Source organism: Eurosta solidaginis, chromosome 1 (assembly GCF_040869045.1).
Source record: "Eurosta solidaginis isolate ZX-2024a chromosome 1, ASM4086904v1, whole genome shotgun sequence".
In the NCBI taxonomy this organism is placed as follows: Eukaryota; Metazoa; Arthropoda; class Insecta; order Diptera; family Tephritidae; genus Eurosta; species Eurosta solidaginis.
In genome coordinates this window covers 281,969,119-281,996,356 of record NC_090319.1, presented here as the reverse complement: position 1 = coordinate 281,996,356, position 27,238 = coordinate 281,969,119, and the positions used below count along the sequence as shown (strand labels likewise).

The window sequence follows — 27,238 nt, the reverse complement described above, 5'->3', positions numbered from 1 at the left end:
GCGCATATATTAGCTTTGAAAATTGGGTCACCAATTATGCTCCTTCGGAATTTAGACCCACCAAAATTGTGCAATGGAACTAGACTTTGCGTTAAGAAATTAAGGCCGAAAGTAATCGAAGCAACAATTATCAGCGGTAAAAGCAAAGGTGAAGATGTGCTCCTCATGGAACTTGGTGGTGGGGAGGGAGGGATGGCCTGAAGGTTTAATGTGGCCATATAAATCGTTCCCGTGATGGTCGGGCTAGCACCTTAATGGAGCTGTGTTACCGGAGCGTACCGGATCTGTATCCGGCAAAGGACAATCACATCGATAACACTCCCCAAAGCCTTCGGGGAGTAACCTTATCGCTACAACAACAACAACAACAACAACATATGCTCATACCGCGGATCCCAATGATTCCTACAGATTTGCCATTCAATTTTAAGCTCTCACAGTTTCCTGTACGCCTTGCTTTTGCAATTACAATCAACAAAGCACAAGGACAATCTCTTACTACTGTAGGATTAAATTTAGAGAGTCCATGCTTTTCCCATGGCCAGCTATATGATGCTTGCTCTAGAGTTAAGTTAGGTTAGGTTGAACTGGCCGGTCCATGAGGACCTCACATAGACTGAATAAGTCCTTAGTCTTACCAGAAATTTGTTTTAACGACCAAACTGAAAAACCCTATCAAAAACCAGGACCTATGTTATGAAATAACTCCGTCTTTTTGGTAAATATTAGAAGCTTCCTAGGATTTAAGCTACTTTCTGCTTCTAGATCTGACAGCTGTATCACTCCTAATAGCTGGCAAGCGCATTTAGATGCTGTGGTATGCGAGATTATTGTTTTAATTGCCGCTTGACTGTCAGTATAAAAGTTAACACGATTGCAGCTTGGGCTATTTTCTTCCAGGGTTTCTACTGCTTTGGTTACGGCTACTATTTCTTGGAAAACGCTACAGTAATCCGGCAGCCTGTAGGATCTGTTTATTTTCGGATCAGCACAGTATACCGCAGACCCTACTCCTTCCACTACTTTGGAACCATCTGTGTATACATGTATCGCCTCGCCCGCCATTTGAGCACCTTTGCGCCAACACCATCCACCTCTATTGTGGCCTTAAGATCGCCCTCGAAGCGCAGATAGGGAATCAGGTAGTCTGTTCGTCTTGTGATTGATGACGCTATACTACTATGGCCGTATGGTCGGCGCTCAAGCTGCCCCGAGGCACCGAGCCTGGTTGCAGTTGTAAACGCTATGTTCTTTGCTACCAGGTCTACAGGTGGAACGTGCAGAATGGCATATAGTGCAGCTGTCGGGGTTGTTTTCAGGGCTCCTGTAATGGTAAGCATTGATAGTCTGCATACCCCCTCTAATTTTTTGAGGTAGGTTGCTTTTCGTGTGCCACCAAACAAGAACTGCATAGTCTAGGATAGGGCTTACAATCGCTGTAAAAACCCAATGAGAAAGAGAGGGCGATAAGCCCCAGGTACACCCCAGCATTCTTTGAAATGTATAAAGTGCCGCTGAAGCCTTCTTCACCCTCTCCTCCACGTTGAGCTTCCATGACAGCTTACTGCCTAGGATGATTCCTAAATACTTTGTGCAATGTTTCTCCTGTAGGGTCACCCCTCCTAACTTAGACCTGATCCAATTTGGGACCTTGTACCTCTTGTAAACAAGACCATATCCGTCTTATCCGCGTTGACTTTCAACCCGACATTTGATGCCCACGTATGAATATCCCGAAGCGCCCGAGCCATCAAAGAGCTAATCGTTGGAAGGCACTTTCCACTTATGACAATTGCAACGTCATTCACGTAAGCCGTAAGTTTACCGGATCCCTCATCAAATCGCCTGAGCAGTTGTCCACAGTTTGACCAGCGTCCACAGCAGAGGTGATAGCGCCACTCCCTGTAGCGTTCCCCCGTCCACTGATTCAGTGGCCTCGTACAATCCCCATTGTGGGTTGCTAGATGTAATTTAATGTAATTAAGACCATCCATAATCGCCCATTTGGAGATATTATTGAAAGCCCCGGCAATGTCTAAGAAGACTCCTAGAGCATATTCCTTATATTCCAGGGCTTTCTCTACGCTTATTACCGCCCTATGTAATGCTGTGTCTACCGATTTGCCTTTGGTGTACGCATGTTGTGTTGTGGAGAGCAGCTTTTCATCCACGTTGGACCTTATGTACACATCTATCAGCCTCTCAAAGGTTTTGAGCAGTTAAGCTAATGTGTCTATAATTTTTGGCATACACGTGAGCGATCTTTCTCGCCTTTGGTAGGAAAGCTACATGAGCAGTTCTCCAAGAGTGCGGTACATGATTCAGTCTTATGCACCCATCGACTATTATTTTAAGCCATTCCACGACCGCCCTACTTGAAACTTGTAGTATGACCGGGAATATACCATCTGGGTCCGGCGATTTAAACTTAAAAACCGTCTTCACTGCTCACTCAATCTTGGTATCGGTCACTAAGCCCGGCACTACCCGCTCCGTGATCGAAGTGTTAGTACTGTCTGCTGGCTCTGCTAAACCATATCCCGATGGTAAATTTGTATCGAGAAGCACCTCAAGGGATTCCTCGCTATTACATGACCTTTCCCTGGACTATATTTCCCTTTGCTAGGACTTTCCTCAACCGTGCTGTTTCGCTGGAGCACTCTATGTCCGTACAGAAACTTTTCCATGAGATTCTCTTCGCCGTGGAAATTTCACGCTTGTAGATCTTCAGTAGATCCCTGTACTCGTCCCGACACGCTTCGCTTTCCGCGGTCTTTGCGAGCTTAAACATATCTTTTACCCGTCTTCTTAGAAGACTCAGCTCATTGCTCCACCATGGCGGCTTTGCTTTTCCTCTGAATCTTCTTAGAGGACAAGCTTTGTTATTCGCAGTATTAAGCGTCCTAGTTAGGAATTCATTAGACTCCTCCAGTTCTTCCACATTGGCAACATCTTTGGGTTGTCCCAGTTTCGTTTCTACGTGTTTCTGGAATTTAGTCCAGTTTGCTGAGCTAGGGTTTCTAAAGGTTCCTCCCTTCTCTACCCTCTTTAGGGGGATGCTGACTCTGATATACGCATGGTCGGAGAAAGATGGTCTATCAAGAACCATCCAATCATACCTTGATATATAACGTTCGGAGCTCAGTGTAATATCCAAAACATTGGTGGATGTTGGACCAATGTATGTAGGGACATTTCCCCTGTTGGCTATCTGCAAATTGGTTTGCAGGATGTAACAAAATTGAGATTCGCCTCTCTCGTTCGTATCTGCTCCTCCCCACGCATTGTGGTGCGCATTTGCATCCGCGCCTATGATCAACCGCCCTTTGCGCCCTTCGTCCAGTACTAGCCTCTTGCACTCCATCGGTGGAATCTCCGCAGCATGGCCCATGTAGCAGGATGACAGGATAAGTGCCTGCTTATTCCTTTGCTCAACGGCCACCACTACGAGGTACTCAGTAGTGTAATTAGGCAGCATATATGAATGCAGCTGTTTCCTTACCATTACTACAGCTCGCACCCGTCCTTCCGTTTGCGCATAGTAAACGCCAAATCCGCGCGCGCTAAGTCCAGAAACCTTTCCCGCCGATGAGAGCCACGGCTCCTGGATCAGAGCCACGTCCCTCAAGGGTTAAGAGGAGTTCGCTCGACGCCACTTTACTGTGTTGGAGGTTTATCTGTAGGACTCGCAGCAGCATTGGGCTGTTTGTCCCCCTTCAGCACCTTCGTCGTGACGTCGTCGTCCTCCCCCTTGCCCTTTTGGTTCAGATTGTTCGAAGCCCCCTTCAGGCTCTTGTAACTGTTGTGTCGGGTGTTCCTCTGTGCAAGTAACAGCACCATTTGGGGTTGGTCCTCTTCTAACACCTTCGTGGTGACGTCGGCTACCTCCACCTGTCTTTTTTCCCTTAGGCTTTTGAGGTCCTTTTCGACTTAGTCCACTTCCAGCGTGTTAAGATTTTTGTCCTCGGGATTTCTTTTCCTGAGTCGCATGTAAATTTTGCCTGTACCAAAGGACATTCTTCCAAGCTGCGTGTACAATATATCCTCCGCCTGCTTGTTTATTTGGAAGATGTAGAACTGACCTTCCTCCGTAGGCCGAGATACAGTAAGTACCTTCCAATCCCGTGTCGGTATGTTCGGATTCGGATTTTGCAGAAGTCGCAGTGTATCCTCCGACTTCATCACGTATGGTATCCATACCTTAACTTTTGGTACAGTGGGGAATTGCGCTTTATGCACCACCTCAAACCGCGCGTTCGTGCCTTGCCTTTGGAGGTTTGGAACCACTTCCTCCAGCCAACGCAAGCTCGCGATCTTGTCGCACGCTATCATCTTCACACCATTATACAATCCCCCCAATCAAAAGTTGGAAGGGGCTTACTTGGTTCTTCCCGCATCATCTTAAGCATTAAGCTTATAAGTTCCCTTTCTACAGATTTCCACCTTTCAGTAGTTATCTGTCCGAAAGGACTGCTATGATCAACCAGCGCCACAGTCAGTGACTGCTTTGCCACATCACTCATCGCGAAAAGCCGGAGTCTTAGTGTTAACTCCCTTTGGCATCTCCGAGAAAGCCGAAGTCTTAGCTTTAACTCCCTTTAGCACCTCCGAGAAAGCCGGAGCCTTATCGCTATCTCCCTTTGGCTTATCTCCTAATTCCGTAGTTGGAACTTTCCTCTGACTCGCAGCTTTCGAGGAAGTTGCAACCTCGCTATTGGGGTCCACCTGTCTTTGGGCCTACTTGTCTTGTCTATGCGACTGCCCTGCCTCGTGGCTCTGGGACTGGCTCCTTTCTGCCTCTTTAAAGCAGGCTTGTCGCCTTCCGCCGAACATTGCCTCTTCATTCTGCCATTCGACGCTTCTTCCTCCTCGTACCGGTTGCAGAACAGACGGTTTCTAGCAGCAAACCTTTTGAACTGCCATCGACCTACTTCTACCGCCCCATGGGCCCATTCCAAGCGCTCGATCTCCACTTATGTTGGGTCGACCACTGCTCCCAGGCGTTGGACAATTCTTAGTGCTGCACGGTACTGCGAGATAGCTCTTTTACTTCCTCTGCTCCGTACCCTTCTCCACTCTTCTACTCCATTTTCATTTGTGTGCTTTTCCAACACGGAATTCCTTGAATCAGCACTACTCTCGCTCCCCGCATCGCTTAGTGCGTATTCGTCGTCCTTGGCTTGCAACTCAGTCCTCCTCTTATCATCTTCCTTATTATAATTTGGTAATGAGTTGTTCATCTTGGTCGTACGACTACCTGCCCGACAAGGCGGGCTCAGCGGTCCAGTATTATATACGGGGAAAGAACCGAAAGCCACAGCAGCGCCCATTACTGTGGTAAGGCCATCAATACTTCCCGAGGTGGCCCGGTATCGGGAAGGCTCCGTTCTAATACAGCCGAATTTATCCCCTGGCTGCAAATCGTCCAATAGGCACGGTCCGCATAACACCCTGGATTAGGGGGGTTGGCAGTTCTTGGTCACCGACATCCCGCCGCCCTCCTATGAGGGGAAACGGCGTAGATGCCAGTCCTAAACATCTCCGCCTCATAGTCGGGCGCTATGCAGATCGGCTAAGCCCTCACACCAACGACAAGTTGCCTACCCTAGTGAGGGGGCTCTAGAGATGGAATCCCAAAAAAATTGTTTATCTTTGCACCGAACGAAAAAACCAAAAATATTGTGTACCCACATACATTACAATAAGATACAAGAATAAAATGTTTTAAACACAAATTTCACCAAATATGCGTACAAAATTCAATTCAATTTACAGAACAATAAACTAAATTATCAACAAACAAAAAAAGATAAAATAACGCAACATTCATTCGACCTCGGACGTTACAAAGTACGCCGGATAAAGCTAGTATTATCTATTTATTACTTTTCCTATTATATCTGCTGGAATTAGTGCTTTATGTTATAGCTTTATTGAGTTTGTAGATTAGAATTTAGATTATTTCTGTAAATAGAATTTTGTATTATAGCTTTATTAATCTTTCTATTGGAATTTGTACGCTTGAATTTTATGATTTTATTAAAATTGTAGTTTTTGTTAAATTTTATTAATTTCAAATTTTATTTCTGTCACCACGCACTGCCACTGCCATTTTTACTATAAATATTAAAAAAATACGCCGCACGGTCCACATGAAACAAATTTCCAGTCTCCACCTGTGTAACGGTCGCCATGTTAGGTAATTTATATTACCCTAAGTGGTTACTCCGGTGGCCGCCGCCACAATATCCCAAAAAACAATAATGTTGTGCTCGTACACGAGGGGATTGTTTCTTCGGTGGCTGCCGCCACAACATCCAAAAATGTCCCGGAACACCGATCAAAATTAAAAGATAAAACTTTTCACTTTGGACACGTCGTTGCCAACTGCTCGCGCCTGGTCAAATGCACTTAAGCCCCGCGTACATAGACTAGATTATGTTATTTTACATAAGGCCTTTTTTTCTTATAATAGCAATAAACAGATCGAAAAACAAAAAGGCCGTGGGTAATGACAGATTGTCTGCGGAGCTATTCAAATACGGCTTCGAGGAGTTGGTAAGGTGCATGCATCGGCTCCTTTGCAAAATATGGTCGGACGAGTGCATATCCGACGATTGGAATCTAAGTGTTCTTTGCCCAGTCTATAAGAAAGGGGATACTGCAAACTGTGCCAACTATCGCGGAATCAGCCTTCTTAATATCGCATATACGGTCCTGTTAAGTGTATTGTGCGAAAGATTGAAGCCCACCGTGAATCGGCTGATTGAACCTTATCAGTGCGGCTTCAGACCTAGTAAATCTACCATCGACCAGATTTTTCACAATACACCAAATCTTGGAAAAAACCCGCGAAAAAATAATCGACACACATCACTTTTCTTCGATTTTAAAGCCGCGTTCGACAGCACTAAAGAACTGATTATATGCCGCTATGTCTGAATTTGGTTTCCCCGCAAAACTTATACGGCTGTGCAAAGTGACGTTGAGCAACACCATCAGCTCGGTCATAATTCGGAAGGCCCTCTCCGAGCCGTTCGAAGCTAAACGAGGTTTCAGACAAGGTGACCCCATATCATGCGATTTCTTTAATTTGATACTGGAGAAAATTATATTAGCTGCAGAACTCAACCGCTCTGGAAGAATATTTTATAAAAGCGTTACTGGCATATGCTGATGACATTGATATCATCGGTCTAAACACCCGTTAGTTCTGCTTACTCGAAATTGGAAAAAGAAGCGATAACCATGGATTTGATGGTGAATGAGGACAAAACGATGTACCTGCTGTCAACGAGGAAAGAGTCAGCGCATATGCGCCTTGGCAAACACGCTACTGTTGGCAGCCATAATTTCGAAATAGTAAAAGACTTCGTTTATTTGGGAACCAGCATTAACACTAACAACAACTTCAGCTCTGAAATCCAGCGAAGGATCACTATTGCCAATAAATGCTACTTTGGACTAGGTAGGCAATCGAAAAGTAAAGTCCTCTCTCGACGAACGAAAATCATACTCTACAAGTCACTTATAGTACCCGTCCTGCTATATGGTGCAGGAGCATGGACCATGACAACATCATATGAAGCGGCTCTGGGAGTATTCGAGAGAAAAGTTCTTCCAAAGATTTATGGACCTCTACGCGTTGGCGATAGCGAGTACCGAAGAAGATTTAACGATGAGCTGTACGATGTAACGCATTAGACATTTTCCAACACCGCCCGCAAAAGAAAATTGTTATGGACAGTTGTGTTTTTCTATTTTCTTTTGGAAAAGCATCGATATTTTTCGGGTAGATTGTCGATAGTGAGGTTTTGTCCCCAGCTGGTTAGGGGGCTTAGAGTATACCCGCGGCAGGTATGCCTATCGTAAGAGGCGACTAAAATACCAAATTGATTCTAGGAGCTGCCAGCGCAATTTATAGCTTCTCCCGCCCAATTGTCAACCTCACCTATCCGTAGCGAATCCTATTTCTTCAGCAGCCGAGGTTTTGGCGACCCCAAGTTCCTCATGGATCTAGGGGGTGGGAGGGCTGTATTGTCTAGAAGTTTTCATGTGGTCATACTAAATCGTTCCCGAGATGGTCGCGCTAGTACCTTAATGGTGCTTGTTAACGGAACGTACCGGATCTGCATCCGGCAAAGGACCATCAAAATCGATAACACTCCACAAAACCTTCTGGGATCGTCCTTATCGCTACAAAAACAACAACAACATAGAGAGGGTTTTGATGATAAACCCCATATTTGTATTACCCGATCCATGCAAAACTTTGACCGCAACCCGTTTTCAACCTCGCTTACCAGTGGCGAATCCTGATTCTTTAGCAGTCGAGGCTCTGGCGACTCCAAGTTCCTCAAGGATCTAGGGGTGGGAGGGCGGTATGGTCTAGAAGGTTTTATATGGTCATACTAAATCGTTCCCGAGATGGTCGCGCTAGTACCTTAATGGTGTTTGTTACCGCAGTGTATCGGATCTGTATCCGGCAAAGGAGCATCAATATCGATAACACTCTCCAAAGCCTTCGGGCTGTGTCTTCTTCGCTACAACAACAACCGCAACGTAACGATCTTCTTCAAAAATAAAATAGGAGATCTTTTTGACAATTGTCCATCTATGTGCCGTTCAGATGCAATTGAGTCACAAATGCTACTAGAAATAAGTTGTTCCCAGCTGTTGAAAGTCTGTATGCGGCAAAACCTAAAATTAACCTACTTGAGTTGTATCGTTATACCAGCTGCTAGTACCGAAGGAAATTCGAAAAATGTTAAACATTTTTTTACATACATATGTAGTTATGTACTACTTTTTTATTATTTTTAGGTGAAATTAAACATATGAATAAGTATGTATGCAAACGCATAAAATACGATGACTCAACTATATACTATAGAGTGGCATGACCTTGGCGGTATGGTAACCTTAATCTCGCCCTGTTCGCTATCGTTTAGGATTACATCGATAATCTTGTCATCACTGAAAAACCAAATAAGAATATATTAATTTTAAGTATGCTTAAGTTCGGTTTTTCCGTACAAATTCAACTCAGTTTGCCAGTTAAACTACGCTTAAAATTATCCTGCAGTTTTTCAGTATACTTTAATTGAAGTTTAAGCTGAGCTTAGCGGCCGATTTGGCAGGGATAAACTCTAGTTGACCTATCAGTTATTTGCGTTCGTTCGCAATGGCGTCGCATATACCCAACAAGCAGTTGGGGGTGAGTAGCATTAGAGCTCATTTTGATAACTAGATATAGAGTTGTATCGAAACAGTGGCTCAACTTGAGAAAAATAGCTTTATAAAGCAAACAAGTAAAGGTGTCCAAGTTCGGGTGTAACCGAACATTATATACTCAGCGTGAGTTTCAATTGTACATTTCATTTCAGATAAATTACTCTCCTACATAACACATGTCACCACCCGTTTAATAAAAATGTCTCACCATTTCCTCTTACAATAAAACTTGATAAGTGAAATATCATTGATTCAAAACTATTTTTTGCTAAGTTATAGCTTATTATTCTAGTCTACGACCCTTTTAAACTTGTTGTATATCTAAGTTGCCGTGGTCTTTAACCGATCCCGTCCATTTTTACTAGAAATATTTTTTGCTATAAGGAGAATATGTGTACACAATTTTATTACGATCCGTTAATTTTTCTTCGAGTTATGGCTCCCAAAACACAGAAGATTGCTTAATCATAAAAGGGACGATGCCACAATCATTATACTCAGTTGAGCAGAGCTCACAGAGTATATTAACTTTGATTGGATAACGGTTGGTTGTACAGGTATAAAGGAATCGAGATAGATATAGACTTCCATATATCAAAATCATCAGCATCGAAAAAAAATTTGATTGAGCCATGTCCGTCCGTCCGCCCGTCTGTCCGTTAAAACGCTAACTTGAGTAAATCTTGAGGTATCTTGATGAAATTTGGTATGTAGGTTAATGGGCACCCATCTCAGATCGCTATTTAAAATGAACGATATCGGACTATAACCACGCCCACTTTTTCTATATCGAAAATTTCGAAAAACCGAAAAAGTGCAATAATTCATTACCAAAGACAGATAAAGTGATGAAACTTGGTAGGTGAGTTGAAATTATGATGCAAAATAGAAAATTACTAAAATTTTGGACAATGGCACCGCCCACTTTTAAAAGAAGGTAATTTAAAAGTTTTGCAAGCTGTAATTTGGCAGTCGTTGATAATATGGTGATGAAATTTGGCAGGAACGTTACTCCTATTACTATATCTATGCTTAATAAAAATTAGCAAAATCGGAGAACGACCACGCCCTCTTTTAGAAAAAACAAATTTTTAAATCAAATTTTAACAAAAAATTGTATAACTTTACAGTATATAAGTCAATTATGTCAACATTCAACTCCAGTAATGATATGGTTCAACAAAATACAAAAATAAAAGAAAATTTCAAAATGGGCTGCGCCCTCTTTCATTTAATTTGTATAGGATACTTTTAATGCCATAATTCGAACAATCCCTGTAAAATTTGGTAGGGGCTTAGATTCTAGGACGATAACTGTTTTCTGTGAAAAGGGGCGAAATCGGTTGAAGCCACGCCCAGTTTTTATACACAGTCGACCGTCTGTCCTTCCGCTCGGCCCCTAATACGATAACTTGAGCAAAAATCGATATATCTTTACTAAACTTAGTTCACGTACTTATCTGAACTCACTTTGAATTGGTATAAAAAATGGCCGAAATCTGACTATGACTACGCCCACTTTTTCGATTTCGAAAATTACGAAAAATTAAAAAATTGCCATAATTCTATACCAAATACGAAAAAAAGGATGAAACATGGTAAATGGATTGGTTTATTGACGCAAAATATAACTTTAGAAAAAAACTTTGTAAAATGTGTGTGACACTTACCATATTAAGTAGAAGAAAATGAAAAAGTTCTGCAAGACGAAATAAAAAGCCCTTGGAATCTTGGCAGGAATACTGTTCGTGGTATTACATATATACATAAATTAGCTGTACCCGACAGATGATGTTCTGGGTCAAACTGGTCCACATTTTGGTCAATATCTCGAAAACGCCTTCACATATACAACTACCACCACTCCCTTTTAAAGCCCACATTAATACCTTTATTTGATACCCATATCGTACAAACACATTTTAGAGTCACCCCTGATCCACCTTTATGGCGATAACTCGAAAAGGCGTCCACCTATAGACCTAAGGCTCACTCCCTTTTAAAATACTCATTATCACCTTTCGTTTGATACCCATATTGTACAAATGCATTATAGAGTCAACCCCGGTCCACCTTTATAATCATATCTCGAAAAGGCGTCCACCTATAGAACTAAGTTCCACTCCCTTTTAAAATACTCATTAACACCTTTCATTTAATACCCATATCGTACAAACAAATTCTAGAGTCACCCCTGGTCCACCTTTTTGGCGTTATCTCGAAAAGGAGTCCACCTATAGAAATAAGGTCTACGCCCTTTTAAAATACTCATTAATACCTTTCATTTGATACCCATATCGTACAAACAAATTTTAGAGTCACCCCGGTCCACATTTATGGCGAGATCTCGAAAAGGCGTCCAGCCATAGAACTAAGGCCTACGCCCTTTTAAAATACTCATTAACATCTTTATGGCGATTTCTCCAATTATAGAGTCAACCCTGGTCCACCTTTATAATGATGTCTCGTAAAGGCGTCCACCAATAGACCTAAGTCCCACTCCCTTTTAAAATACTCATTAACACCTTTCATTTGATACCCATATCGTAAAAACAAATTCTATAGTCACCCCTGGTCCACCTTTATGGCGGTATCCCTAAATGGCATCCACCTATAGTATACTATTTAATACCTTCCATTTGATACGAATGTTATACAAACACATTCCAGGGTAGACCTAGGTTAATTTTCCTACATGGTGATTTTCCCTTATTTTGTCTCCATAGCTCTCAGCTGAGTATGTAATGTTCGGTTAAACCCGAACTTAGCCTTCCTTACTTGTTTTTATTTAAATTTGAAGTTTTTTCTATTTATTGTTATAAATCCACTTGAGAAATGAAATAATTGATATAAAGCTCTTTTTTGCAAAGATATAGCTTATTTTATTCGTCTACGACCCTTTTTAAAATCTTTTATATATGCAGTGGGCGTGGTTATCATCCGATTTCGCTCATTTTCAATACCAATCTATTCTGGGTCCAGATAAGCTAGTGTACCAAATTTGGTGAAGATATCTCAATATTTACTCAAGGTATCGTGCTAACGGACGGGCGGACGGACGGACGGACATGGCTCAATCAAATTTTTTTTCGATACTGATGATTTTGATATATGGAAGTCTATATCTATTTCGATTGCTTTATACCTGTAGAACCAACCGTTATCCAATCAAAGTTAATATACTCTGTGTGCAAAGCACGCTGAATATAAAAATGCTGTTACTAAGTTGAAGAAAAGTCAGTTCCCAACTTGTACTCAAGTGTTGTTTTCTAATTGGACTCAAATGCAAGATTTATGAAAATAAAATAAAGCATGTTAAATTGATTTTTAATTTATAACGCCTCATTACTGTTTTCTCACAATAAACCGCTGTTATTTTTGGTAGTGCCACCTTTTAGAACATTTTTTCAACTCCACCTCAATTTAATATCCAATGTAGGATATTAACTGGAGAAATATATTGAATATTCATTTGAGAACTATAAATATCTCAAAATCTGGAGTTTAAATTTGAGTAGAGTTTAAGGAAACTTAGTTTAAGCTTAGCTTAACCAGCTACTGAAAAACCGGGCCTTACTGTCTAGACCTGAAACTACTAATATACGTACTCATTTAGTAGCACTACAGCAATACGTCCATCAGGTCTCTTGAAAGCCACGACCTCTACAGGTGTATCAAATGTTTTAAATAAGTCAGCTTCAATACGCACCGAACCTTCAGGTACAAATTTCGAGAAGTGTCCCATTGCATAGAATATAGGTTGTTTATAAATCTCAATGGGATTTGTTAAGACATAGATTTTGTATTGAAGCTTTATAAAGATTTTCAAATATATATACTAGTATATGTTGTAGGCATAAACCTTACTTGTAGAATTCACAATAACAGCTGCATCAGAATAACCTGGTTCATATTTTGGACCACCTTGCCAGTCCAAAAATATATTCCAATTGATCCAACCATTGTAAGAATGGTGGCGCAAACCGTTCGCCACGTTCCCATGAGCCAAGTGTGGGTCCAATAGTTGCCCATGGTCTATTGCCTATACCGGATTCAGTATTTAATATCATTTTGCCGGGATATAGTTTTGCCGCCCAATCTATTAATTCAGCACCAAATATTTCATCCCAATACCAATGCAGAGCGAAACCGTCGAGGAAATCAAGAACGCCAGGACGAGTAATATTCATCTTGAAAGAAAATTAAAATTATGTAAAAGGGTTAAATAAAAAATACTCCATAAGTACAGTTTGATTGACTGAAATTTTAATTCAACTATTGCTTCATATTGGTTATTCTTTCGCACTCACCTCGTAAAGCCATGAAGGGAATGACATACGGCGATCCTCGTTGCCGAAAATTAAAACATTCTTGTACTTGGAATTTCGAATTATCGGTCCTAGGTAATCATTCAACCAAACAGCCTATAAAGTCATGGATTAGGATGCGATGACATCATTTCGAGGTTTATATACACCTGTTGTTTTGGGGTCCAGCCAAGACTCATTAACTTAATGAAATTGGATAATATAATTGCGTTTAAAGGCTCATTACCAGTTGTTATAGACCAAATCGGCATACCAGCAGCATCCATTAATTCAATAAATCTGCAAGTTAATACAAATATGTAAGTAGAGGTAATAATTTTATACAGAAGTAGGAAATTTCTAAACTCAGTATTCCAAGAATTGAGCTCTATGTCACGATTTCTTACAAAAACGCCATATTTCTACATAAATTCAAACTGTTTCATATTTAATAGGGTGTTTTCTAAAATAAATACTTAGAAATAGCGCATTCCTCAACTGAAGTATGTAGCATGAATCCAGAATGTAAGCTTAAGCATAGTTGTTACTGTTATTGTAGCACAGTGCTTCGCCCCATCCAATAGGTGCGTTCACTCACTAATTGTCATCAATATCCTGTTACGGGAATCTGAGGAAACTTGCTATTTTAAAACGTTTGAACCAAAGATATTAGACTGTTAGAGGCATTGTGAATGATAACAAAGTGTGATATCTTCTGCATAGACGTCAAATTTCAAAAGTGATTGGATCACCTGATTTGTAATTGACTATCGCTGTCTCATTCTGGATCTCTTTCTATCACCCGCTGATGATAGGCGCCGCCATATTGAACACCATGTCAAAATGCTAAAAAGTAGCCATATTGAACATCCTGTCAGGCAGTTGACAGATAAGATATCACACTTAGTTATCATTCACAATGATTAGAGGCGTTAGTTCCACATTGCAATTGAAATGATGGTTGGGGTTATGTGGGGACACGTGAAAAACAGGACAAAGATCAGGTATACCGGAGGTGATACTGTGCAAGTAAGAGTTTAATATATTACAGTATCTAAATCGAAGTTGAGATAGAGTTACGCGCGTCTCCTTGGGGAGGTTGCTTTCCTCAACTGTGAGTTCAGGGTATATGGGGGAATACACTTTAATAACAACGTCGATAACGGTAGATGATAACAACGCGAAGCGAAGACAAGTGATTGCCATCAGCAATAGACTGTATTACTTTTATTTATTTGGCTCAATATTCCATAAAAGCGGCATTGATATAATCGGTCTGAACACCAGCGTCCTAAGCTCTGCTTTGGTTCTATGAACTTTTTAGGCAATCGAAATGTTAAATCCTATAGACACACGAGCATCATGCCCTACAAGTCACTTATCGTAGCCTTCCTGCTATATGGTGCAGAAGCATAGACACTGACAACATCTAATGAGGCGGCTATGGGAGTGTTCGAAATAAAAGTTGGTGGAAGGACAAAACCGTTCAAACGGTCCATCGTCAATTAAATTAGTAAGTATCGAAGTGTTAACGGTTTATTATCGATAATTATCGGTTTGTTAGAGGTGTGTTTTTGACGATATGTAACTGTCTATATCGTTTGTTATTTAAGTGTTATAAATTTGCTATCGATAACACAGGTTATTAATGCGTAACTGATTTCTTATTGACGAAATATATCGATTAATTATCAAAAATGTATTGACATGTAACAAAAACGATATCGATTTGTCATCAAAAAGTTATCGATATGTGATCGAAACGTCGTCGATTGGACATCGGAAGTCACCTGTATTTGATCGAAAAATTATTGATTTGTCTCGGAAAAATTATCGATTTTTTATATCGGAGTGTTACCAATTTTTATTGATTTTTTATCGGTTTGTTCCTGGAAGTTTACTGATTTTTTGCCAAAAAGTATCGATTTCATATCTAAAAGCTATCGATTTTTTATTGGCGTATTACCAATTGGTTATTGATTTGTTATCGACGACTCATCGTTTGTAATCAAACAGATACCGATAAAACTTCAGTATTAAATCGATAACACATCTGTAAGCCCGATATAATAAGCCGATCAGAAACCAATAAAAAGCTGATGACACGACGGTAACAAACCATTAACTCGACGATACTACTGTCGATAATAAACTGATAAAGGAACAATAACTTTTCGGTATCGGTGTTTACGGAAGCCGACGCAGCGCTTCTGAAATGCAAGAAATTGTTTGTTTCCGAGAAAGTTCCCTACGTTGTGTTTTAGCTTCAACTACTGGACGAGCTTTTGTTAGCTTAAAAACATTAGTTTTCTAGACGTACACCTGTGTGTTTACATATCGAACTTCTCGAGTTTTAGGTACTCACGCCTTTTTTTTTTTTTTTTTTGTTATTTTTTGGCTACGGCTGTCGGTTTATGAACATGAACGTTAGGGTGGGTCGATTTGTATGGACGAAAGTTAACCGATATCGCGCCATCGATTTTTCGATAGGATTTGGGCTCAGGAAAAAAGTTCCACTACGCATGCCCAAAAAAATAATTTTCGAGCCTGCGAAATTGCATTTTTGTTATTTTTTTCGACTTTGATTTTTAAGGTTTTTTCATGACCTACTATATTTCATTTGATTGTAAAATTTTCATGTAGGATATCCGACCCAAAAATGTCCGCTAAAACAAAAAAAAAACTGTTACCGCCAACGTTTTTAGCGGACATGAAAATTTTACAATCAAATGAAAATTTTTTTATTAGGTCATGAAAAAAACCTTAAAAATCAAAGTCGAAAAAAGTCAAAAAAAATTAAATTTTGCAGGCTCTAAAATTATTTTTTCGATGGCGCGATATCGGTTAATAAATAGACCCACCCTAATGAACATACTATATTAATATCCGGTAAAGTATTGCTATTCGTGGTAACTACTTTCGAGAACTATTTATATGTTTTTGTTTTGTCTGTAATTTTACCTTAAATGATAATCAGCCCAAGCTTGATAGTATTCTTCTTTCAAAAAGCTATAACCACTCCAGTTACCATTTGTTTTCATCCATGGTGGTGAACTCCAGGCAGCAACCATAATTCTCAATTTCCAATTCGGATACACTCTTCACACGTTTCAATTGTTTCACCTTATCTACATCGCGCTGATCAAGTTTGGTAAAACTGGAAAGTCGTGGATCACTTTTTGGTTCTTCATTATAGGCCCAAGGACCAAAATCAAAATCGCAACCACCAATGGGCATACGCAGCATATTGAAACTGATACCATCCTTATGATAATATGATCTACCGGAATTTGTAGGACAAGACAAATTTTTTGAGAGATTTTTACATGAAATTAGGATAGAAATCTCGACTTACTTATAAAGATGATCTTGATGAAATTTGGTAGGTAGGTTAATGGGCACTCATCTCAGATCGCTATTTAAAATGAACGATATCGGACTATAACCACGCCCACTTTTTCTATATCGAAAATTTCGAAAAACCGAAAAAGTGCAATCATTCATTACCAAAGACAGATAAAGTGATGAAACTTGGTAGGTGAGTTGAAATTATGATGCAAAATAGAAAATTACTAAAATTTTGGACAATGGCACCGCCCACTTTTAAAAGAAGGTAATTTAAAAGTTTTGCAAGCTGTAATTTGGCAGTCGTTGATAATATGGTAATGAAATTTGGCAGGAACGTTACTCCTATTACTATATCTATGCTTAATAAAAATTAGCAAAATCGGAGAACGACCACGCCCTCTTTTAAAAAAAAAATTTTTTAAATCAAATTTTAACAAAAAATTGTATAACTTTACAGTATATAAGTCAATTATGTCAACATTCAACTCCAGTAATGATATGGTTCAACAAAATACAAAAATAAAAGAAAATTTCAAAATGGGCTGCGCCCTCTTTCATTTAATTTGTATAGGATACTTTTAATGCCATAATTCGAACAATCCCTGTAAAATTTGGTAGGGGCTTAGATTCTAGGACGATAACTGTTTTCTGTGAAAAGGGGCGAAATCGGTTGAAGCCACGCCCAGTTTTTATACACAGTCGACCGTCTGTCCTTCCGCTCGGCCCCTAATACGATAACTTGAGCAAAAATCGATATATCTTTACTAAACTTAGTTCACGTACTTATCTGAACTCACTTTGAATTGGTATAAAAAATGGCCGAAATCTGACTATGACTACGCCCACTTTTTCGATTTCGAAAATTACGAAAAATTAAAAAATTGCCATAATTCTATACCAAATACGAAAAAAAGGATGAAACATGGTAAATGGATTGGTTTATTGACGCAAAATATAACTTTAGAAAAAAACTTTGTAAAATGTGTGTGACACTTACCATATTAAGTAGAAGAAAATGAAAAAGTTCTGCAAGACGAAATAAAAAGCCCTTGGAATCTTGGCAGGAATACTGTTCGTGGTATTACATATATACATAAATTAGCTGTACCCGACAGATGATGTTCTGGGTCAAACTGGTCCACATTTTGGTCAATATCTCGAAAACGCCTTCACATATACAACTACCACCACTCCCTTTTAAAGCCCTCATTAATACCTTTATTTGATACCCATATCGTACAAACACATTTTAGAGTCACCCCTGATCCACCTTTATGGCGATAACTCGAAAAGGCGTCCACCTATAGAACTAAGGCTCACTCCCTTTTAAAATACTCATTATCACCTTTCGTTTGATACCCATATTGTACAAATGCATTATAGAGTCAACCCCGGTCCACCTTTATAATCATATCTCGAAAAGGCGTCCACCTATAGAACTAAGTTCCACTCCCTTTTAAAATACTCATTAACACCTTTCATTTAATACCCATATCGTACAATCAAATTCTAGAGTCACCCCTGGTCCACCTTTTTGGCGTTATCTCGAAAAGGAGTCCACCTATAGAAATAAGGTCTACGCCCTTTTAAAATACTCATTAATACCTTTCATTTGATACCCATATCGTACAAACAAATTTTAGAGTCACCCCGGTCCACATTTATGGCGAGATCTCGAAAAGGCGTCCAGCCATAGAACTAAGGCCTACGCCCTTTTAAAATACTCATTAACATCTTTATGGCGATTTCTCCAATTATAGAGTCAACCCTGGTCCACCTTTATAATGATGTCTCGTAAAGGCGTCTACCAATAGACCTAAGTCCCACTCCCTTTTAAAATACTCATTAACACCTTTCATTTGATACCCATATCGTAAAAACAAATTCTATAGTCACCCCTGGTCCACCTTTATGGCGATATCCCTAAATGGCATCCACCTATAGAACTATTTAATACCTTCCATTTGATACGAATGTTATACAAACACATTCCAGGGTAGACCTAGGTTAATTTTCCTACATGGTGATTTTCCCTTATTTTGTCTCCATAGCTCTCAGCATGCTAAATTGCATGCATGCATGATTTTTAATTTATAACGCCTCATTACTGTTTTCTCACAATAAACCGCTGTTATTTTTGGTAGTGCCACCTTTTAGAACATTTTTTTTATAAGCTTTTATTTACTTTCACTTTTGTTGTCTGTAATGGAATCTTGCAAGTTAAATTTGATACACTTCCCGGTGTCCGATTGAGCTGAAATTTTGCACACATGTATAACTCCGATGACAATGCAATATTACTTTGTTAGAATTCGATAAATTAATCGATAACACAGTTATCGGTAAAGATTTGTATTTACTTTGGCATAACAGCCTAAGTCCCATACAAACACGCCGGTACCTATCCGTGGATTGTGATATTTGGACGTGGTGAATCACGTGTCACGCGTGGTGAATCTCATCGCTTGCGAAAAGCGGAGACACAACCCTCTGTTGTATTTCTGTGTATAACCAACATAGCTGAATTTTTAAGGCTGTTTAACCCTGTAATCTTTTCTGTAATTTATTTTGCTTTTGGAAAAATTACCTATTTGAAAAAAGCTGGCTGAAAAATATTGGCATAACAGCTTAAGTTAAATCAAGAATGGAAAATCTTTGGAAAATTTGAGCAGATGTGGCAATTTCGCGCGTCCGTTGAACGAAATATTGACAATCTGCTGATCATCGCTAAGAAATTAGCGACATTCCATCAACTAAGCAGCACTTTAGCAATACTACTCTTATTATTTGGCCGCTCAAACACACAAATATTAATTGTGCATTAAATCTAAAATATACAAATACACCATAATAATTTACACGGCCAAAGCCATAATAATTCACACGGGTCATCAATTCTTTCTCTGATTCAAAATCTGAACTACCAGCGCTACCGTCAACAGCTCAGTGTCATCACTGCCAGTAGCGCCAATAACACCAAACTCGTGCCTGACACACAAAAGTCGTTTCACTCAATAGCGCAAGTAAAATGTACTACGCACTCACTACTAAGAAGCGTCAAAAATTCGCTTGGAGTAATTTCGTCAATGAGCTACCATTGAGCTGGCACCGCATTGGCGCTGGCGCCATGCAATTTACATCACTAAAATTGCGCGAATGCCCAGGCTCATGACTTCAATACTTATATTTACAATGCTTTAAACTTTAAATACACCTCTTAAGTTGCTGCGCATAAAATGTGTACTAATAAATTCCAATACGCATTATACGCAGATGTAACTGATATATGTATGTGTTTTTGTTTCACCCCCTATACTTATATTTAAAGCTTTTATAAGAACAAGCTTATATTACTTGTTAATAAAACGAACTAAAAAGTAAAAAATAAAATTAAAGAAAAAAAAAACTTTTTTAAAAATAAGCTTTTATTATTTTGGTTAATAAAATTAACTAAAAAGTAAACAATAAATTGATTCTAAAGAAATATAACACTTTATTAGTTCATTGTAATACTAGGTTCAAACACGCACCAAATTGGCAATTTATACTATTTGGGCAATTTATTACGCAATTTGTCATATAACAAATTGTAATAATAAATTGCCAATTTAAAAAAAATTGCGTAATAAATTGTTTCAAACTACAAATGCAACATTGTAAAGTGTGTTTATTGAGTATATTTAAACGTCACTTACGCATGGCTGAACTATATGGTTGGCTCATCTCATCAGCTGATTTTATGTCTTTCATTTCACTGGAGTAGGGATGGTCAAAAGAAAATGGCAAACTCAAAATGAAACAAAAACATTGAACACATTTTCTTACAACACACAAACATTTCAAAGTTTTATGTTTTCATTCCATTTCATTCGCCTAATACCAACACGCACATTTTGACAGTCTGAACAAAGGTATGCTCTTGCTGTAGAGATGAGCCAACCAGCTATCAAATTACTATTGTGTAAGCTAAATCGAGTTGTATGAACAGCACTCAATTCAAATCGAAATTTCCTCAATTTATTTTTTTGTTTGAACATAGTATAAGCTTAAACGATAATTAGGCTTTTTCGTCTGCGACAAAAAAATTCTATATTGTACATAATTATATATTTTTAACATTAAAACTTTACACCTAAATTATTAAATCTTACAGTTTATGTCACAGTCCTAAATTTTTCTAATAAAAGCGTGTTACATTGCGATAGCAAGAAAAGGAGATCCTAAATGTTCTTAATTATACCATCAAAATTTAACACGTTTTTTATTAGAACAATTAGGACTGTGATATAAACTGTAAGATTTAATAATTTAGGTGTAAAGTTTTAATGTTAAAAATATATAATTATGTACAATATAGAATTTTTTTGTCGCAGACGAAAAAGCCTAATTATCGTTTAAGCTTACAATGAACTTATAAAGTGTTATATTTCTTTAGAGTCAATTTATTGTTTACTTTTTAGTTAATTTTATTAACCAAAATAATAAAAGCTTATTTTTAAAAAAGTTTTTTTTTCTTTAATTTTATTTCAACTCCACCTCAATTTAATATCTAATGTAGGATATTAACTGGAGAAATATATTGAATATTCATTTGAGAACTATAAATATCTCAAAATCTGGAGTTTAAAATTGAGTAGAGTTTAAGGAAACTTAGTTTAAGCTTAGCTTAACCAGCTACTGAAAAACCGGGCCTTACTGTCTAGACCTGAAACTACTAATATACGTACTCATTTAGTAGCACTACAGCAATACGTCCATCAGGTCTCTTGAAAGCCACGACCTCTACAGGTGTATCAAATGTTTTAAATAAGTCAGCTTCAATACGCACCGAACCTTCAGGTACAAATTTCGAGAAGTGTCCCATTGCATAGAATATAGGTTGTTTATAAATCTCAATGGGATTTGTTAAGGCATAGATTTTGTATTGAAGCTTTATAAAGATTTTCAAATATATATACTAGTATATGTTGTAGGCATAAACCTTACTTGTAGAATTCACAATAACAGCTGCATCAGAATAACCTGGTTCATATTTTGGACCACCTTGCCAGTCCAAAAATATATTCCAATTGATCCAACCATTGTAAGAATGATTAAGATTTTGCATAAAACCACGCGCAAACCGTTCGCCACGTTCCCATGAGCCAAGTGTGGGTCCAATAGTTGCCCATGGTCTATTGCCTATACCGGATTCAGTATTTAATATCATTTTGCCGGGATATAGTTTTGCCGCCCAATCTATTAATTCAGCACCAAATATTTCATCCCAAATACCAATGCAGAGCGAAACCGTCGAGGAAATCAAGAACGCCAGGACGAGTAATATTCATCTTGAAAGAAAATTAAAATTATGTAAAAGGGTTAAATAAAAAATACTCCATAAGTACAGTTTGATTGACTGAAATTTTAATTCAACTATTGCTTCATATTGTGTTATTCTTTCGCACTCACCTCGTAAAGCCATGAAGGGAATGACATACGGCGATCCTCGTTGCCGAAAATTAAAACATTCTTGTACTTGGAATTTCGAATTATCGGTCCTAGGTAATCACTCAACCAAACAGCCTATAAAGTCATGTATTAGGATGCGATGACATCATTTCGAGGTTTATATACACCTGTTGTTTTGGGGTCCAGCCAAGACTCATTAACTTAATGAAATTGGATAATATAATTGCGTTTAAAGGCTCATTACCAGTTGTTATAGACCAAATCGGCATACCAGCAGCATCCATTAATTCAATAAATCTGCAAGTTAATACAAATATGTAAGTAGAGGTAATAATTTTATACAGAAGTAGGAAATTTCTAAACTCAGTATTCCAAGAATTGAGCTCTATGTCACGATTTCTTACAAAAACGCCATATTTCTACATAAATTCAAACTGTTTCATATTTAATAGGGTGTTTTCTAAAATAAATACTTAGAAATAGCGCATTCCTCAACTGAAGTATGTAGCATGAATCCAGAATGTAAGCTTAAGCATAGTTGTTACTGTTATTGTAGCACAGTGCTTCGCCCCATCCAATAGGTGCGTTCACTCACTAATTGTCATCAATATCCTGTTACGGGAATCTGAGGAAACTTGCTATTTTAAAACGTTTGAACCAAAGATATTAGACTGTTAGAGGCATTGTGAATGATAACAAAGTGTGATATCTTCTGCATAGACGTCAAATTTCAAAAGTGATTGGATCACCTGATTTGTAATTGACTATCGCTGTCTCATTCTGGATCTCTTTCTATCACCCGCTGATGATAGGCGCCGCCATATTGAACACCATGTCAAAATGCTAAAAAGTAGCCATATTGAACATCCTGTCAGGCAGTTGACAGATAAGATATCACACTTAGTTATCATTCACAATGATTAGAGGCGTTAGTTCCACATTGCAATTGAAATGATGGTTGGGGTTATGTGGGGACACGTGAAAAACAGGACAAAGATCAGGTATACCGGAGGTGATACTGTGCAAGTGAGAGTTTAATATATTACAGTATCTAAATCGAAGTTGAGATAGAGTTACGCGCGTCTCCTTGGGGAGGTTGCTTTCCTCAACTGTGAGTTCAGGGTATATGGGGGAATACACTTTAATAACAACGTCGATAACGGTAGATGATAACAACGCGAAGCGAAGACAAGTGATTGCCATCAGCAATAGACTTTATTACTTTTATTTATTTGGCTCAATATTCCATAAAAGCGGCATTGATATAATCGGTCTGAACACCAGCGTCCTAAGCTCTGCTTTGGTTCTATGAACTTTTTAGGCAATCGAAATGTTAAATCCTATAGACACACGAGCATCATGCCCTACAAGTCACTTATCGTAGCCTTCCTGCTATATGGTGCAGAAGCATAGACACTGACAACATCTAATGAGGCGGCTATGGGAGTGTTCGAAATAAAAGTTGGTGGAAGGACAAAACCGTTCAAACGGTCCATCGTCAATTAAGTTAGTAAGTATCGAAGTGTTAACGGTTTATTATCGATAATTATCGGTTTGTTAGAGGTGTGTTTTTGACGATATGTAACTGTCTATATCGTTTGTTATTTAAGTGTTATAAATTTGCTATCGATAACACAGGTTATTAATGCGTAACTGATTTCTTATTGACGAAATATATCGATTAATTATCAAAAATGTATTGACATGTAACAAAAACGATATCGATTTGTCATCAAAAAGTTATCGATATGTGATCGAAACGTCGTCGATTGGACATCGGAAGTCACCTGTATTTGATCGAAAAATTATTGATTTGTCTCGGAAAAGTTATCGATTTTTTATATCGGAGTGTTACCAATTTTTATTGATTTTTTATCGGTTTGTTCCTGGAAATTTACTGATTTTTTGCCAAAAAGTATCGATTTCATATCTAAAAGCTATCGATTTTTTATTGGCGTATTACCAATTGGTTATTGATTTGTTATCGACGACTCATCGTTTGTAATCAAACAGATACCGATAAAACTTCAGTATTAAATCGATAACACATCTGTAAGCCCGATATAATAAGCCGATCAGAAACCAATAAAAAGCTGATGACACGACGGTAACAAACCATTAACTCGACGATACTACTGTCGATAATAAACTGATAAAGGAACAATAACTTTTCGGTATCGGTGTTTACGGAAGCCGACGCAGCGCTTCTGAAATGCAAGAAATTGTTTGTTTCCGAGAAAGTTCCCTACGTTGTGTTTTAGCTTCAACTACTGGACGAGCTTTTGTTAGCTTAAAAACATTAGTTTTCTAGACGTACACCTGTGTGTTTACATATCGAACTTCTCGAGTTTTAGGTACTCACGCCTTTTTTTTTTTTTTTGTTATTTTTTGGCTACGGCTGTCGGTTTATGAACATGAACGTTAGGGTGGGTGGATTTGTATGGACGAAAGTTAACCGATATCGCGCCATCGATTTTTCGATAGGATTTGGGCTCAGGAAAAAAGTTCCACTACGCATGCCCAAAAAAATAATTTTCGAGCCTGCGAAAATGCATTTTTGTTATTTTTTTCGACTTTGATTTTTAAGGTTTTTTCATGACCTACTATATTTCATTTGATTGTAAAATTTTCATGTAGGATATCCGACCCAAAAATGTCCGCTAAAACAAAAAAAAAACTGTTACCGCCAACGTTTTTAGCGGACATGAAAATTTTACAATCAAATGAAAATTTTTTTATTAGGTCATGAAAAAAACCTTAAAAATCAAAGTCGAAAAAAGTCAAAAAAAATTAAATTTTGCAGGCTCTAAAATTATTTTTTCGATGGCGCGATATCGGTTAATAAATAGACCCACCCTAATGAACATACTATATTAATATCCGGTAAAGTATTGCTATTCGTGGTAACTACTTTCGAGAACTATTTATATGTTTTTGTTTTGTCTGTAATTTTACCTTAAATGATAATCAGCCCAAGCTTGATAGTATTCTTCTTTCAAAAAGCTATAACCACTCCAGTTACCATTTGTTTTCATCCATGGTGGTGAACTCCAGGCAGCAACCATAATTCTCAATTTCCAATTCGGATACACTCTTCACACGTTTCAATTGTTTCACCTTATCTACATCGCGCTGATCAAGTTTGGTAAAACTGGAAAGTCGTGGATCACTTTTTGGTTCTTCATTATAGGCCCAAGGACCAAAATCAAAATCGCAACCACCAATGGGCATACGCAGCATATTGAAACTGATACCATCCTTATGATAATATGATCTACCGGAATTTGTAGGACAAGACAAATTTTTTGAGAGATTTTTACATGAAATTAGGATAGAAATCTCGACTTACTTATAAAGATGATCCTGCAATGGCTGTTCCATAAGTCCAAGTAACCATGAAACAGCGCCAGTAATTGCAGCTCGGAATCCAAACATTGTTTGATATTCGACCGAGCGGTCTACTCTCAAATTAAGTTCATCATTTGAGTACAAGTTTCTGCTACATTTATTATCGCTGAAGAGCAAAGTACGGACACCGAAGCGTTCACCTTCCTAGGAGAGGTACAGTTGAAATGCAAAAAATAAATAATCATAATTATTTGTGCGAAGAATATATGCGTGGTATATGGAAATCTTTTGGAAATTGAGAAGCCGGTACCTATTATGCAACTTTCCTACACAAAACTTACCTGACTTGAGGAGACTACTACAATTTCATCGTCTGTAGGTTCTGGATTCTCCAAATAATCACAATATGATGGCGTACAAACGCATACCAAACCAAATTCAGTTCTAAGCGGATTACATGCCGTGCTCGCATGAGCTGGGATAGATTGCTGGATGCAACATATTATGCTGAAAATGCTAAACTGAATTATTCTAGGACACATTTTGCCTTTTCGCCTTTTACTGGCTTCTTTAATGATATGTAAGCCCCAACAACCGATAGATAGCGTCGTTACAGCCTTTCTTGCAAGGTTACACTTCAATTCAAACTAACTGCAAATTGACTGAGCATGACTTCTTTATACAACCTAGCCAGCTTCTTTTATACCCAGTAGTACTCAAGATAGGAATTAAATGAAAATTTCCATTGAATTAAGTGTATCAAAAGAAGCTAAGCCCTTCTCCCCCTTATGTTAAAAATGTAATGAGGGTCTGACCTTTCTTCTGCCGTCAACCATTATGAGACTAAGATATTTTTTAGTCAAGATGGTCATCATCATCAATTATTGCTGTTTAAGCCTTCCTCTTGCTGTCCTCATTATTAAGCGAAGATCTCCCCCTTCCTTTGCTTCCAAATACACAGCCCGATAGGAATACTTTCTGAGCCGGTGTGTCGTCTTTCATTCGCAAAACATAACATTTAGGTTTTTGTTCGCTGAAGTATGCTCGATATATAATTATCATGGACAGGATAAGAGCTATTCTATTTTCTCTCCACGCCGTGCATGATTCTGAGCCAAAGTCAGGAGAGCCATAACTAGAAATTTAATGCTGGTTGTAAGATAGGGAAATTCTTTCACAGTGTCGAATTTACAGCCGTGAACAGCAAAGTGGCACTCAAGCGCCGATTTTTCCTTTGATAGCAGCAAGTACTTGACCTCGTTCACCACCAAACCATTATTTCTCACCTATTTATTCACGTTAGATTAGGGGATATTATCACCAGACACCTGCAATTAATAGATTTGAGTATCGCCGTTTAGAATCTATTTGTTTGGTTTCGAAAAGCGGTGTGACTCAACATACAAATGATTCCTTTCCGCGCTGTCAAAAGCTGCTTTGAAGTCGACCAAAAGATAGTACGTGTTGAATTTCCTATCGTCAGTATTTTTCAGGATTTGCCGTATTATGAATATCTGGTCAATATCCGATTTACCAAATCTGAAGCCGCA

At 38.4% G+C, this 27,238-nt stretch overlaps 2 pseudogenes; both read right to left on the bottom strand.

Annotated features, from left to right (window-relative positions):
- Positions 1-8,876: 8,876 nt before the first annotated feature.
- LOC137240602 (lysosomal acid glucosylceramidase-like) lies at positions 8,877-20,639 on the bottom strand (annotated as a pseudogene).
- Positions 20,640-21,603: 964 nt separating this feature from the next.
- On the bottom strand, positions 21,604-26,230 carry LOC137240595 (lysosomal acid glucosylceramidase-like; annotated as a pseudogene).
- Positions 26,231-27,238: the final 1,008 nt, after the last annotated feature.